Below are 14,839 nucleotides of genomic sequence, written 5' to 3'. Positions count from 1 at the left end.
TCCGAGCATAGCCCTCTCCGTTGCCCTCTGAGCGACCATGAGCTTTCTCATAGGGCCCATAGTTAGCGTAAATGCAGCCATTACTATTATATTATTGCGTGCCAATATATACCATATGACACTTTGTGCTTATTCTGCAGTGGGAAAGAAGTTTGCAGGCAAGTTAAGGAGCGGATGTGGCACATCTGTTCCTCGGAGACTTAATAAGTAATTAGCGACTGTGTCTGGGAGCGGTTTGCAGTTCGCACCACGTGGCCAACTGACGCACACTAATACCGACACTTCAGCTAAAGATTCAACGTATTTTTTTAATATTATTATCAACTCACTTGCTCGTAAATTGAGCCTTATTACATTGTTTTAGGCTCACAAACCGAACTATAACACACATGTATAGGTATGATGTACAAACGGCTCGCTAACGATTTCGTTATACTTGCGTATAGATGAGTTGACAATGCCCAATAGTTTCAAAGTCAAATCAAAATATGTTAGTGAAGAATGAACAGACCGAGACGCGAATGAATGATTTAGAAATGGCGTCACACATTGAAGTCTCCTCGTTGGAATAAACCTAAATATGTGTTACAGTGGAACATCGTATAATTGATCTCCCGCAATGAAAGCACACAGCAGTTGGAACACGTAATTGAACAATTGAACGATTCTACTTCGCTTACTGCCACAATAACTTTCTTAGTCACCGCTGCAGGATGTTCTCCATACACACGGCTTACAAACCACTGCTACTTGAATTAAAAAAATTAGCTTGATTATGTGCCATTCATTTGCTTAAAGAGACAGCAATACAGCTTTTCTTTCACCAGAGGAATCGGAGGAGTTTTGCTGACCTTTTAATAAGGTGTGCGTTTTTTTAATGTACTGATGTCGTATCGTCCTGGAAACAAAGTTGGAAGACTGGTTGGTTTCCATTGGAAGTGTTATCGAAGAGCGGTGATGGTTTTTTTTATGGTAAACGCGCAATATTGAGTCTTCTGGGGCCTAAATTGGTCAAGGTTCATCTTACACCATTTCACGACTTGCTTATGAGAGGACTCGATAGAAGACACAAGCTTATTCCGGCACTGGTCGACGATTTACCGGCATGGCCCCTGTATACGGCATCACCTGTACTGTCGTCTGTATAGTAATGTATGTTGGAGGCGTCCAACCTGTCATTGATATGCAGAAGAAACGGTGTAGGAGATAGCACACAGCCTTGGAGAACTGCAGCGTTCACAGGCTTCGGGTTCGAGCAATAACCGTCGACAACGACCTGTATGCTGCGCCCAGGGAGGAAGCTGGTGGTCCACTTGTAATAATTCTCGGGAAGCCCAATTGATGAAAGTGTTGAAAACGGGCCTCATGCCATACACGAAGTATGTGGAACTAACGGTATCTGGCTAATCTCAGAAACGGCTGGTTCTTTTATGATGGAAGTGTCACTAACAGATAGCACTGGTCAGCTTAGAGCAAAAGTTAGGGTTCCGCTCAAATTCACCGCGGTCACATTTCCAATTATTGCCAAAGGAGATTGTCTCGGCCTCTCAGGGGACTAGTGAAACAAAGACATATCTTTTGTATGAACACTGAACGATTGCGTTAAATTAACTGGCGGGTTAATATAGCCACGTGGCCACGGGACAAGCAATATATTTATCAGTTGATTATTATATATCAGTGAACGATAAGTACTAGATGAGATAACAAAGACGCTATCAAATATTATGTTGAACGAATATTTTATCCGTACGTATTAGTAATGTTAACACAACAGATATCTGTTAACGGTGTTCCTGATTTGTTGAGTATCATTCATAATTGATATTGATAAAATGTTTGTAATTACTTTTTAAATTTGACTGAATCAGGCACTAGTTATGTAGTTTAAAACTATAACATTTGTACAATATAGCGTCTCTTGAAATAGATATATAATATATGTAACGGTAACGATAATATCCAATATTATGATGTCGTAATAATGGTTGACGTAATAAAACACAAGTTGCAAGAAGAGACAATACTTAGTGCATGTTTTTATTACCTAATGCCCCGGTTATGAGGGAGGTAATAGCGACAATGTAATCAATGTATCATATACCTTGGTATAAACATATATAAAATATCACACAACAATAATTGCGTAAACAATTTGTTATGTTTTTAAAGTGATGGGTTATCACTTCTAGGACTAATACACAAATAAAATTTGGAAACAAAATGACATTATAGATGAAGCCACAACCTGCAAAGCATACACGATTTTACTCAGTTGGAAGAGCACTCGCTCGAAACGCGAGAGGTCAGGGTTCGAGCCCGCATCGTTCATTTTCAAATTTTATTTCTGTAATAAATGCGTTATTTTAACACGACGCGTTATTTTTAAGCTTTTTCCCTCAAATGTTGTAAATTATTGGATTATTATTCGTGATTAATGGAGCTGTAAACGAATGACAGTAACTATTTACGAGTAGTTCGTCAGATGGGCCCGGTGACCGGTCGCCTCGTTTGAAGGTCAGCTTGACAGCGACTTGCGTCGTGCCCGCGGCCCACCGAACAACTTTACTTCACTTTTTATATTTTTAATACAAAGCAGGTTATTTAATGTGACGACAGGAGGATTGCACAAGTATACGTGTATACTGAACGTATTATACACTTTGCTTTGTCAGTTCATTTCTTTGTAGCTTTTCCTTTAAACAATTGTGTATTCTGAATGTACTCTGAAGGATCTTTAAGCTTTTTCAAAGTAAACCGAGTAATTTTTCCTCCATATTGCGTGCACTTACGAGTAACCATACATTTATATCTAAAAAAAATATTTGTATTCCGTATCGCATTATAGAACCTCGCCTTTGTCAAGAAGTACCACTGTTAGCAATTAGTAACTTATCTCTCATCGAGGAACTTAACATAGTAATTATAATGACGGGATAAAAACCCGCAACAGCCGAACACTCGCTTAAAGCCGACCACTTGATCGAGCTGCATAACCCACGGGTGAGTTCTGCTGAACGCCAATATGTCCCACGGCTTGTTAGAGAAGCTATCGAAATTAAACAACATGCTAATAATTTTAACAGAAAGCAAACAAAGAATCCCGTAGTCTCACTCTGCAGTTAGTAGTGTGTGTCGTGAATTAGGGAATCAAGGACCCAATAGACGCCACGTGGACAGATTGATGTACTATTAGTGTCAAGTGTCAATGTGTCAAGAGTTACTTGCCGCCGCCGCAGCTCTGCCGCGACCATTCATGCAATTGAATCGAAATATCGGCATCAAATTAATAAAATATATATCGTGAGTACCCGCTATAACAATTAGTAGTTTGAGCTGACAGCTAAAAATATTAAATTATCAATATGAAGTTGGGTATGAGGTATATAAGATTTTTGTATACTTACAACAGTGACTGATGCAGGCTGATGGTGGCTGCTGTAAGCACCACACTCGGTATCATTTATATATTGCATCTGTCATTGTATGTGACAGGAGACATGTATCCTCATTCCTTCTTGTATCTCGTTTCAACATCGTTCATCGTTGCAAGTTCGTATATGCTCAAGGACTCAACATATGTCGAACATTATACATATTAATAATTGTTATTTATTTTTAAACTTTTAGTTATACTTACCTTATCATGAATGCTAGCTTTACACTCGCGAATTCGTCCAAGTAAAATAAGGTCACAATATCTCCTAACAAATTTTCTAAACATATAGTCCTGAATAACTCACACGGGCGGGAAGTGTACTTTTTTTTGTGAAAATAAGGGATAATATAACTAGCAGGACGTTCAGCTGATGGTAATTGATACGCCTGCAGTGCCTCATTTGGATTATTGAAAACCCCAAAAATTCTGAGCGGCACTACATTTGCGCTCGTCACTTTGAGACATAAGATGTTGTCTCAATTCCCCAATAATTTCACTAGTTACGGCGCCCTTCAGACCGAAACACAGTAATGTTTACACATTACTCCTTTATTTTATTTATTTTGCTTGTGTAGGCATCCTGTGCAAAGGAGCCTCACACTGGTAAAAACTGGGCAATCTCATTCAGGTTACCACTACAGACATACATAATAGTATTAGAAATAATTACACAGAGCGCGTGTTGATCGGTTACGTGAACATTGCTAATCCAGTATTTCAGTAGAAGTATATTGTGAAAACGGTGTTGCACAAGTGAGCGCCGCGGCCGGTTGATGCAACCAACGGTCCAACCTTCGATTTCCATCATTATGACATCGCGTTTACTCGTCAACACTTATTCTAAACGCCTATACCTATATTTCGCATATATACGTAAATTTTAGTGTTTACTGAAGCTTTGTTTTAGCTTACGCAATATGGGTTATATTTGGATGACGTGTTTGTTAGATTCCAGAATGCGTGCCGAATGAGAGTCCAGCATTCGAGAAGTCAATGACGGTTCTCATGGTTGCTGTACCTTGTGAGGAGGTGCGATGAATAGCAGGCAGTATGAAGGTTCCGTGATCACTGATCGGGGCCGACACAATACGACGCGGGGGTTATTGCAGCTAAATTAATAGATTTTTACTTGCATATGGGTAGAAAATCAATTAAAATAGGCGTTATTTTGCGGAAATCCATAATTATCTAAATATTTTGAATTTTCTTGAATGTTGATTTCGCCAATATTCGTCTTCAAACAATTCGACACGTGTTTCGCCTCTACCCGAAGCATTCTCAGGAGATGTTGACTCGCCTAACATTGGCACGAGAGTCTCGTATGCATATGCGTGTTTACAGCCACCACTATACCAAAAATTCAAAGTTATTTTATTTTCACCTCACAGGAACAAAATTCGTTTCAATTTGCCCTCAAATTTTGCATCGCTTATTCCTAGATCAATCATATAATAGTACTCTAAAACTTATTCTTCATACCATGGTCGTAAGCGTAGTATCACCGAATGCGCACGTGGGCTTTAAGCGTTACAACTGACAGGAGAAAGTAGCACAGCCGGCGGCAAGGCCGTCGAGTTGCCTTCGACCTTCGCCGACATGTTTCCGGGATGTGCGAACAAAAGATGACCATTGCGACCGTTGAAATCATTTGCTTTCGGTATATACCACCGTGCAACTATTAGGTCTTCTGTAACAAACATATACCCGTTGGAGTAGGCGGAGACAATAGAACGTCACTTGCTTCTCCTAACAACCCTCCCGCGCTTCCTCTACATTCAGCTCGCGGAGTCATGTAAGGATATATATTTTGCTAGCACTATTCCTTGCCTGGGCCTGTTGTTGAATTACTTGTGCGATATTGCTTTGCTTATCATGTGGTTTTTTTTTTAAAGAAAATAAGGGTCGAGACGAGCATGACGTTCAGCTGATGGTAATTGATACGCCCTGCGCATTACAATGCAATGCCGTTCAGTATCGTTGGCCGTCTGTTATAGTTCTATATTATTACAGTTTATGAAAATTACTCACTTTCAAATGTGTATGTCGAAACATAATTTTGATATACAGTACCTAATTATTATAAAAATTTCAAAACTAATACATAAATTGTTTTATTATCCAACTTATACGAACAATACAACAAAAAGAACACACATTTTGTATAATGTAAGTCCTTCATAAGTTCGACCTTGGACCAGTGGGAGGCTCCTTTGCACAGGAAGCCGGCTAGATTATGGGTACCACAACGGCGCCTATTTCTGCCGTGAAGCAGTAATGTGTAAACATTACTGTGTTTCGGTCTGAAGGGCGTCGTAGCTAGTGAAATTACAGGGCAAATGAGACTTAACTTATGTCTCAAGGTGCCGAGCGCAATTGTAGTGCCGCTCAGAATTTTCGGGTTTGCCACGAATCCTGAGCGCACTGCATTGCAATGGGTAGGCAGTATCAATTACCATCAGCTGAACGTCCTGCTCGTCTTATCCCTTATTTTCATTAAAAAATACCTGTTTCATCGCAACTAAATGCTTTGTTTGTTAATAATTGTGTAATGATTCCACTTGCCTTACGCTGGTCTATAAAGAAAGCATGACTCACGAGGTTACGGAAAATATTGATGTTTTATGCATAGTACTTGTTGCAAACGGAAACTGCAATCGAAATAGATTGCGGGGGTCGAGAAAGTCAATGTCACTAAGTGTAGGTACTTACTGTACACGAACAGGGACGTTTGAGACGCGACCGTCACACGCCCCGATCGCGCAAACCATCATTTTGATGGTAAACTTTAGCTGAGCGAACAGAACAATTTAATAAATACTATATCAAATTCTCGTATCCCGGTGTTTGGTACCAAACTCCTCCGAAACAGCTTGTATGAAAATTTGTGTGCATATCGGGTAGTTCTGAGAATCGGCCAACATCTATTTTTTGTTTATTTTATTATGATTCAGCTCAGTTGTATGTAACAACTTCAAATTTTCACCCTATTTTGGATCGCGATTTTAATATTATTCTATTCCATCCACAGACACGCAATAGAGTTCGCAAGATGGCAATCGAATATAATGATTATTGTAGTAAGATAAATTTTATACGATATATATTTGGTAGGTCTGAAAATGGGTCGTCATCTATTTCTTCTACGTTTGCTGGGTCAGCTAGTAAGTAATAAATTCGATAGCGTATATGGGGATATCTATTAGATAAATTGAATGTTGGTACGCGACGTACGTCTTTCTTACCAAGCTATTTATATGACTAGAGGTGGTGTCGGTGTCGTGTGATTCTTCTATCGGTAATATTCTTGGGCTGTCGAGTTTTAAAAAGGTGTGTCCTGTAATAAAAAAAAAATATTCTGAGTAGGTGCTACCAGAACTACTTTTGGAACGTGAATTAGTGAATTTATATTACATTGCCTTAATTAAGAACGTTGATGTTGGTAAATATCATACAGAACCGGTTTAAACAACATAATACTGGTTAAATTCCGTCTATGAATACAATTTGAAACAACATTCTATATTACGATCTCTGGTGGGCATATTGTTGGTAGTAGTAAGTTACCTTTTAGTACCTAATCAATTATTTGTTAAGTTTCTTCGACACCAAAGCCACAGACATCGTACATAAATATACTAATCAGACAATAGTACATTGTTACATAGGGGTAGAATAAAGTGCAATATGTCAGCACTAGACGAAGTCATTTCACCCAAAAGTGGTGGTTTCGTATTATGACACTCTCAAACGGTTCTTCAAACAACATTTTACACACTAAGCTACGTTAGTTGTGTTTTTCATACAACTCTTTCGGCCACATTTTTGTAAATAACAAATGACGCACTTTCGGTTTGCAAGTAGTGTAGTATAACAATACAATATGTACACGGTCGTTGCCAGGGTCCTGAGTTCTGACGCGTTTACCTTCCTTCTACTTACTTGCCAGTGGTACCATGAACCCTTTTTCACTATATCCCCGTTCCTTTTCGGCCTAGTTCCGCCAATATAAATCGTAAACTATATAGTATAGTTACTGAATGCGGTAGTTATCAAGCACCTTTACCGGCAATGTAAACAAGTGCGACTACACAGACGGCGAATTAATGTCCCCAATACAATTGAAGTGTTTCATTAGCGCAAGTGGCCGCGATTGCTTCGTTGATGGACTGTGGTGTGGGGCGCAGACCTCGAGCAGGCATGGACTTTATACTGGGGATATTCACGATATAGACATGTTGTGGTCGGGAGCTCAATGGCCAGTCGGATTGTGTTGATCCCACAATCCTTTCAATATATAAATGCCCTATCGCCATTGTACCAACGACGACGTTTGTCAAACGTTATGCCCGTAAACAGGCAAAGGGCACAGGCATTGAAAATTTTTCGTTAATTAATTGTTTTATGTATAAGGGTGCATACAAATACAAGCCCATGTTCGACTCGAGTTAACGTTCATTTGCCGCGCGAGGCAATATGTTAATATTCATGTTCACATCCCGCGGCAGTTAGAAAGACCAGTTCATTCTTGTTCTTCAGCCAAATTAGCAATAACTTTTAGCAATAATTTCTGGCGCCTGGGGACTCTTATCTGCAATACCTTTTTCTAGTATTAAAACAGTCAATTTAATTGTTAACTGTCCATTTATAAACCTAAACCTTGTTCACTCACAAGATTACGTTACATATTCTCCTCAATACACGTTATATTAAATTAAAAATGTCAAAAAGCGTGCTGACTGTGCGAGCAGCCGCGCAAAGCAAATCCTCGGTCGGTTAAGAAGTGCCTCGCCCGAGCGTGGCGCGGCCCTAGCCGAACGCTGTCGGTTGTTTTGCCTCGCTTGTTCGACGAACGACGGAATCTTTTTCTGGTTCTAATAAATATTAAGGGTTTCCTAAATATTCTGAATACAAACTTAAAATGCCAAAGGCGTTCCCCATAACTCTTCTTGCTCTGGACAGCCTAATTTGTTTTCGTTTTCTTTATTGTACAAGTTGAAGAATTAATATAAAGGCAGTGGTGGCTATAGCTTTCCGAACGTACGGTCTCATGCAAAACTGGTTGTTATAATTAGTTAGACACTTCGACTTCACGTTAAGCTCAGAGATCAATGTTGGCTCAGACTGGCAATACCGCGCGCGGGTAGCGTCATGCAAAAAATCTAAAAACCAAGGCGGCCTCCTGCGGCAAACGGACGTTTTCTCGCGAGGCTGCTCGCTCAGTCAGTACCCGGCTAATAGTGTTTTATTGTTTATAACACTAGAAATAAGGGATTGCTTGTAACTAATTCTAGTAGGCTTCATAAGATACATAATAGCTTTAAGGGTAAATGTATACACTTCTACAATAAAGTCCCAGCCACTGTTCAGGCATTATCTATAAATAAATTTAAATGTTTTATAAAAAAATGGCTCTGTCGTAAATCCTATTACTTCACTGCTGAATATCTAAATGATCGGACAGCCTGGGACTAGATTGTGATTATTTTATAGAGATAGAAATGACTGTTACAATATTGTATATTTTTATTGAAAAGAGCGCAAAAAAAATAATGCTGGGAGAGTTTCTTGCGCCGCTTCTTCTCTCTCAGAGCGCCATTTGTTTCCGAAGCGGTAGTAGTATCTAGTAGTATAAGAAATGACATCCAAAAGAATTCTAAAGGAATCAATTTTGAGAAAATAAATGCCTTTTATTGTGTTAAATGTTGTTCTAAATGCTCAAATAATCTAACCCGGAGTCCGGACCACATGCAGATGAACATTTCAACGAATTAATTATATTGTGTGTAGGACACTCATGCGAGGCCTGCCAATAAATTCTTAACATAAACTAAACACTTGTAATAGATGTTAAAAATCGATAAAACGCATTTGTGAGCGGTTTTTGTGTGAAATGCGTTTAAACATAAGTAAGTGGCAGCCCTACAACGGGGTCGTGACACTGCACATGTGAGGCGGTGTCGTAACGCTCGTGTGTCCGTCCGTACATCGGCATGTCGCGTCACGCGGAACACCTCCCTAGCAATGATTGTTTGTGATATTCAAGTTTATTTATTGATTCAACTTACTTCTTACAACTTTATGGATTAGACCGCTTTTCGTAGTTGCAATTTGAACTTTTTGGTACGCATATTTTTTATACGTAAATGGTTAAGCTATGTAAACCTAGCAAAATAGATTATCGGCCGTTGTCAATAACCTAGCTATCCTTAGTTTAACTTACTAGATGTAGACAAATCTATCCTTAAGATCTTGTCATTAAACGGTGATAGCAATATATCCGTAACTAGAGATACGTTATTGAAAACGGCCGTAAGACACTTTTACTTCGGATAGTTTTATTATACTTAATGTAGTATAAGCACGACTCACGAATGCACGTCAGAAGCGCTCGACTAGACTCGCAGGATGTTTTGGCACTATGTCATATAACGCGAGTTATTTCAATAGATATGTATACTATAGGCACCTACGTCTAGATTTCAATAATAAAAAAGAATTTAATTGTTAAAGGTATATAATTCGATTTAACACGGTACAATTTAAATAGCTTAGCGTATCTAAGAAAAAAAGAAGTTTGTATTAACAACAATTTACAACTTTAAATAATTGTTATCTAAATTACTTTTTTGCACAACACAATATGTATTTATAAACATGAGCGATAACTGTTTTGTGTTTTCCGCGTCATACAATTTGATCGTTGTACCCAATTAACTGTACTTTGACCGAGCCGAATGTTTACCATTCCACCATTAATATGTAACTGTTGATGTAACCAGCAGATGCACATCCAGGTATTTAGTGGTAACATCTCTCCTTAGAACGAAGCTGAGAGCTCACGCTCATCTCGTGTTGGGAGCGTCAATAATTCGCCGATAAAGGTAGAAGAAATTCAACGATACATATTCCCCCTTATTCATAATGGTCCGCTAACTTTAAACTGCCGCTTTGGAGTGTTTTTTCTCATTCTGACTTAGGTCAATAGAAGAAGACAGAGCTGAGAATTAGCAATGCCTTAAGTTAGCAGACTATTATGAATAAGGGTTACTCTATATACTTTAACGTTACCCTATCATATCGCACTGCGAACATAGGTTTTATAAGTTCAGTTATGCCATATCCTGAAGTTACACATATCATAATCACTTGAAAAGTATAAAAGATAAAGGGCAAAAAAAATGTCGTTGACAACACTGTCAATACAATGATAATTATTATTGTGAAGTTTTCCGAACGTCAGGCAGCCTTGCAAAGAAACGCGGGAAACGTTATACGTCCAAAAAGAATTATAAGCAAAATGTCTATTTGTAAATATTTTGCATACTCTTGGTTTTTTCTCAGCTATATTATTTATTCCATGTTTATATGTAAGGCCGTAAATGTGTATGTAATGTATGACCCGGAAATAGGTGGAGACGGAAGTAGTCGCCTGAGAGGAAGGCACACGGCCAAAACAGAGTCGGTAATCGCGTCTGATATAACGCCATTGTTATTCAATACAAACTTATTTCAGGCTTCACTTGATATCGAGATGAAATTGCTTTGTTCTGTGCAAATTAATTACGGCCCAGCTTTTCCGGCCAACCGAGAACGGTTTTACTTTCTTGTAGGAAACGCTATCGCTTTCAAACGAGACCGGTTCAACTCGACTAGATCTACCGCGTTATGGTTCTAATAAAGAAAATATAACTTACTGTATGTGCTCATCAAAATTAAATTATTATTACATACGTATTTAACTGAACATATTTAAATATGTTATTAATAATAATTAATGTATGTTTAAGGAAGTATCGTATTAAATATATCGCTGTCTTGCAACCCATAGCACAGGCTATGCCTAATTTGGGGCACGATAATTTGTGTAAGAGTCTTTCAATATTATATTATATTATTATAATTATTGTATTATATTGTTTAAACATTTTTTTATTGTTTTGTTTGTTGTTTCCAGGTAAGTCTACATTATGAGATACATATTCTGTAAGTACAACATTTCGGAGATTGATGGTAGCGGCGAGCGGTGAGTTGTATGGATCTCCAACAGTTGTACATATTCAAATACATCTAACACACATCTTTCATCTATTTAAATTACTTGGTAAATGAAACTTAACATCTTATGTTACAAGGTGACGAGCGCAATTGTATTGCCGCTCAGAATTATTAAGTTTTTTAAGAATCCTGCTCGTCTCGTCCCTTATAAAAACTGTAACGATACATTATATATGTTTATAGAAATTTATTTTGCTATGGAATATTACGCCTAGCTCTCGAATGGAATCGGTTTCCTTTCGTTTGTTGCCCAAGATCTTGTGAGAACTTATTAATGGACTTTTCTTTCTTGTGAATTTTACATAACCACATTTGCAAAATTGTTGTTGTTAACAAATCTATCAAGATTCGTTTGTAGATCTTTTACATCGGATTCTTGCCAACTTTATTTATTTCTTACTATATATATATATATATAGAATATACCTGACAATTTTTAAATAAATAAATTTGTATATCATTCATATATAAAATAAAGAATAAATGCCCCAAATTAGAGCCCTGTGGAACACCGCAGATAGCATTGAAAGAGTCGAACTCTCGCCATCAATCACTACTCTGGCATTTCGGGAAAGAAACGATTTACACGGTCAGCTTAAAAATATTATCTAATTAGTGAAAGGTTATAAATATTTTGAATTTGCACATTTTATTAAGACTATATATATTGTCAAGTATGTAGGTAGGTAGCGTATATTACTATATTCTTATTAATAATTATTTTAGGCAGAAGTCCGACCGTTCTTATCTCACTTCATGATCTATTCTCTATTCGACTATGTTCTTCTTCTGCGTCATATCAATCTATTTAAATTATATTTTAATCTTTACGGTCAACCGCATAACATTGGGTTTTTATGTGCCGATAAGAGCTCCTTGTTACAGTACTAAAGAGCGAACCTAGCCCAGGTTTAAGAGCAAAAAATACCATGCATGGTGAAAATGAATGGGTTAATGAAAGAGTAAATGATTCAAGAAAAAATACGTTTGTATCTTGGCAAATAGCCGTGCCTGCCCCTCCGGCAGACTGGCGTCATTGTATGTATGTATAGTAACAATCACTAAGGCGTATACTATTAAATATAATAGTATACGCCACACTATAGTGTGAAAAATGTTATTGTTAATTGACATCCAATGAAACTACTTTTTGAACAATTGCCTTTTCTTTACAAAATGGACGGAAATCCAGATTGATATAGGCTAAAATAATGATAGTAAAATTCATGTAAGACGTGTAATTTTTTAAGAAGATCCTGTTTGAAATTTGATGAACGTAATGTGATAATATGGCTAAATGACTCTTCCTCCTTAAATGTGGAACTCATAGTTATCATGGAACCACTTCTTGTAAATGTATACAATACCGCCATTGCTATTGATATAGTTGGAATTAGAATATGGAACAGCTTAGAACTATGTGTGCCATCTGATTAACAGTTTGCTCAATATCGGGTAACTTTAAAATTCAGATCTATTGGATTTCCTCAGCATGACGTACCCCTCGGACTACAACGCGACACCGAATATAAAGTTATAAACACACATTGCCGAAAGCACCGATATCCCGGTAAAGGAAACAGTAAATAAAACACGCCGCTCTCTAGATGGACGTGTAAAAATAGCCGAAAGCTATTTTATTAACCTTCCAGCCAACACTGACCTTGCAGTGTCGACGCTCGATGTCGATGCACTTGCAACTTAATAGTCTGTTTGCTAGTCTGACGGCGTACTCGTATAGCGCTCGTCGACTATTTAATCAACACTTACATATACTTGTGAGATACAAGCATGAGTGGTCCGTCTTAATGCCACTTGCATATTGAAACAAGTAATCATTGAATAACAATGTATTACTAACCTCAGGGTTTTAAGACGCTCCTTATACTGACTGACCGGCGACCGCTCCTTATCGTTGTGATGCTCGCTTTCATAGATAAGAGTAATAATAATATACTGACATAGATAGGCAACTCGACACTTTCAATTTTGTTAGTCAGCGCCATCTGGAAGCCGGATAGTGCAACTTTTCCTATGTGTATACTTTGTTTTACAGCCCACAAGAATGCGTGTGTAGGTGTATTTATCTAAATACTTTATTGCATTGTTTTTTCTATTTACTATTTTGTTGTATTATTTACTTCATTTAAAATAACACTTAATCAAGTATAACTAAGAGTACTCTGTGAGTTAATCCACGTAATAAGGAGTTTGTGTATTTCAAAATGCGAAAAGCATAACTAAGCAGTAGCTGTTGTCAAGCAGACGCCATTTGCAATAAATATTTTTTTTTTAAAACTTATGAGAACTGTCAAAGTTCCAAGCTCCGTTTCTGTACGTGCTTCTCTGGCAAATGTTAGAATGAATTGTTTGTGACGTCAACAACTTAGGAAGCTCAAACTTAGGAGATAATGAAGGTCTACGTGACGTGGAGACATAGAGCCGAGGAAGGTGGTCCACTACACCCCAATTAGGTTAATTAATCTTTTATTATTATTATTATTAATAGTGTTAAGGCGTGACATTACTTATTTGTCCTCCTCTTCCTGTTCTGTCTTCCCTTTAAACCCACAACACTGATAGTTGTTAGTTAATAACAAGAATTAGGTACAATAACTATTTCCTTGAATCGTATAATGGAAAGCAATTGTTTAGTATGTATAGTAATAAACGTAATAATAGATTAAAATAGGTATCAATCGCAGAAAATGTATTTCCTTTGTACTGTTTGTGAATCATGTTGTAGGTAGGTAGAGACAGGTTGCGGGGAGAGCGGTCTGTAGCGGGTGTTGTGACGCATCAATAATGTGTAAGACAAGGGAATTATAGTAGTTGCTTTATTACGTATTATGTATTAACATTCATCGGCTTAGATTAAGGATTGGTCTCCGATTAGCTCCGTTTCAGGTCTTAAACTAGATACCGCAGGCGTAGTCGCAAAGTGCGGTAACTAATACTACGCCCAAGTGAGCTCACTCGAGCCAGTCTTGAGCAATGTGGGACGTTGTAACTAAAATGCCGGGTTGCGTAGTAAAACTTTGTAAAAATAATACCACATATCATCAGTAAGTATTTTGTGTTTTATTAATTTCAATGTAAAATAACACGAAGCATATATTACAAAATTTGAAAGATGCCACTGAGTGTCATGATGCCACGCACACAATCATCTAATAGTTGACGTATTAAAAAAGCTATTGTTCTTAGGTAGTGCGGTATCTAGTTCTAATCCTAAATATAAAGTTCTTCGGTGTATTTATAATTTTCACGTAAAAATATGCATGAACTCAATAGCTCTCAAATACTATGACATTATAAGCAGACTCTTGAATTCTATTAAATTTA

At 37.6% G+C, this 14,839-nt stretch overlaps 2 protein-coding genes across 2 annotated transcripts in view; one reads left to right on the top strand and one right to left on the bottom strand.

The window, feature by feature from the left end:
• Window positions 1–14,839, top strand: part of LOC126968086 (protein TIS11) — a 55,721-nt gene that overhangs the window by 29,464 nt on the left and 11,418 nt on the right. The gene's annotated exons all lie outside the window — the stretch shown is intronic.
• The window catches only part of LOC126968075 (retinol dehydrogenase 5), a 180,134-nt gene continuing 175,066 nt past the window's right edge, over window positions 9,772–14,839 (bottom strand). The window contains exon 7 of the transcript XR_007730132.1: window positions 9,772–9,782. The gene's annotated coding sequence lies outside the window, so the exon portion shown is untranslated. The remainder of the gene's footprint in view (window positions 9,783–14,839) is intronic.

Source organism: Leptidea sinapis, chromosome 14 (genome assembly GCF_905404315.1).
Source record: "Leptidea sinapis chromosome 14, ilLepSina1.1, whole genome shotgun sequence".
In the NCBI taxonomy this organism is placed as follows: Eukaryota; Metazoa; Arthropoda; class Insecta; order Lepidoptera; family Pieridae; genus Leptidea; species Leptidea sinapis.
The sequence above is the reverse complement of the archived record's forward strand: the minus strand, read 5'-3'. Positions and strand labels throughout refer to the sequence as shown.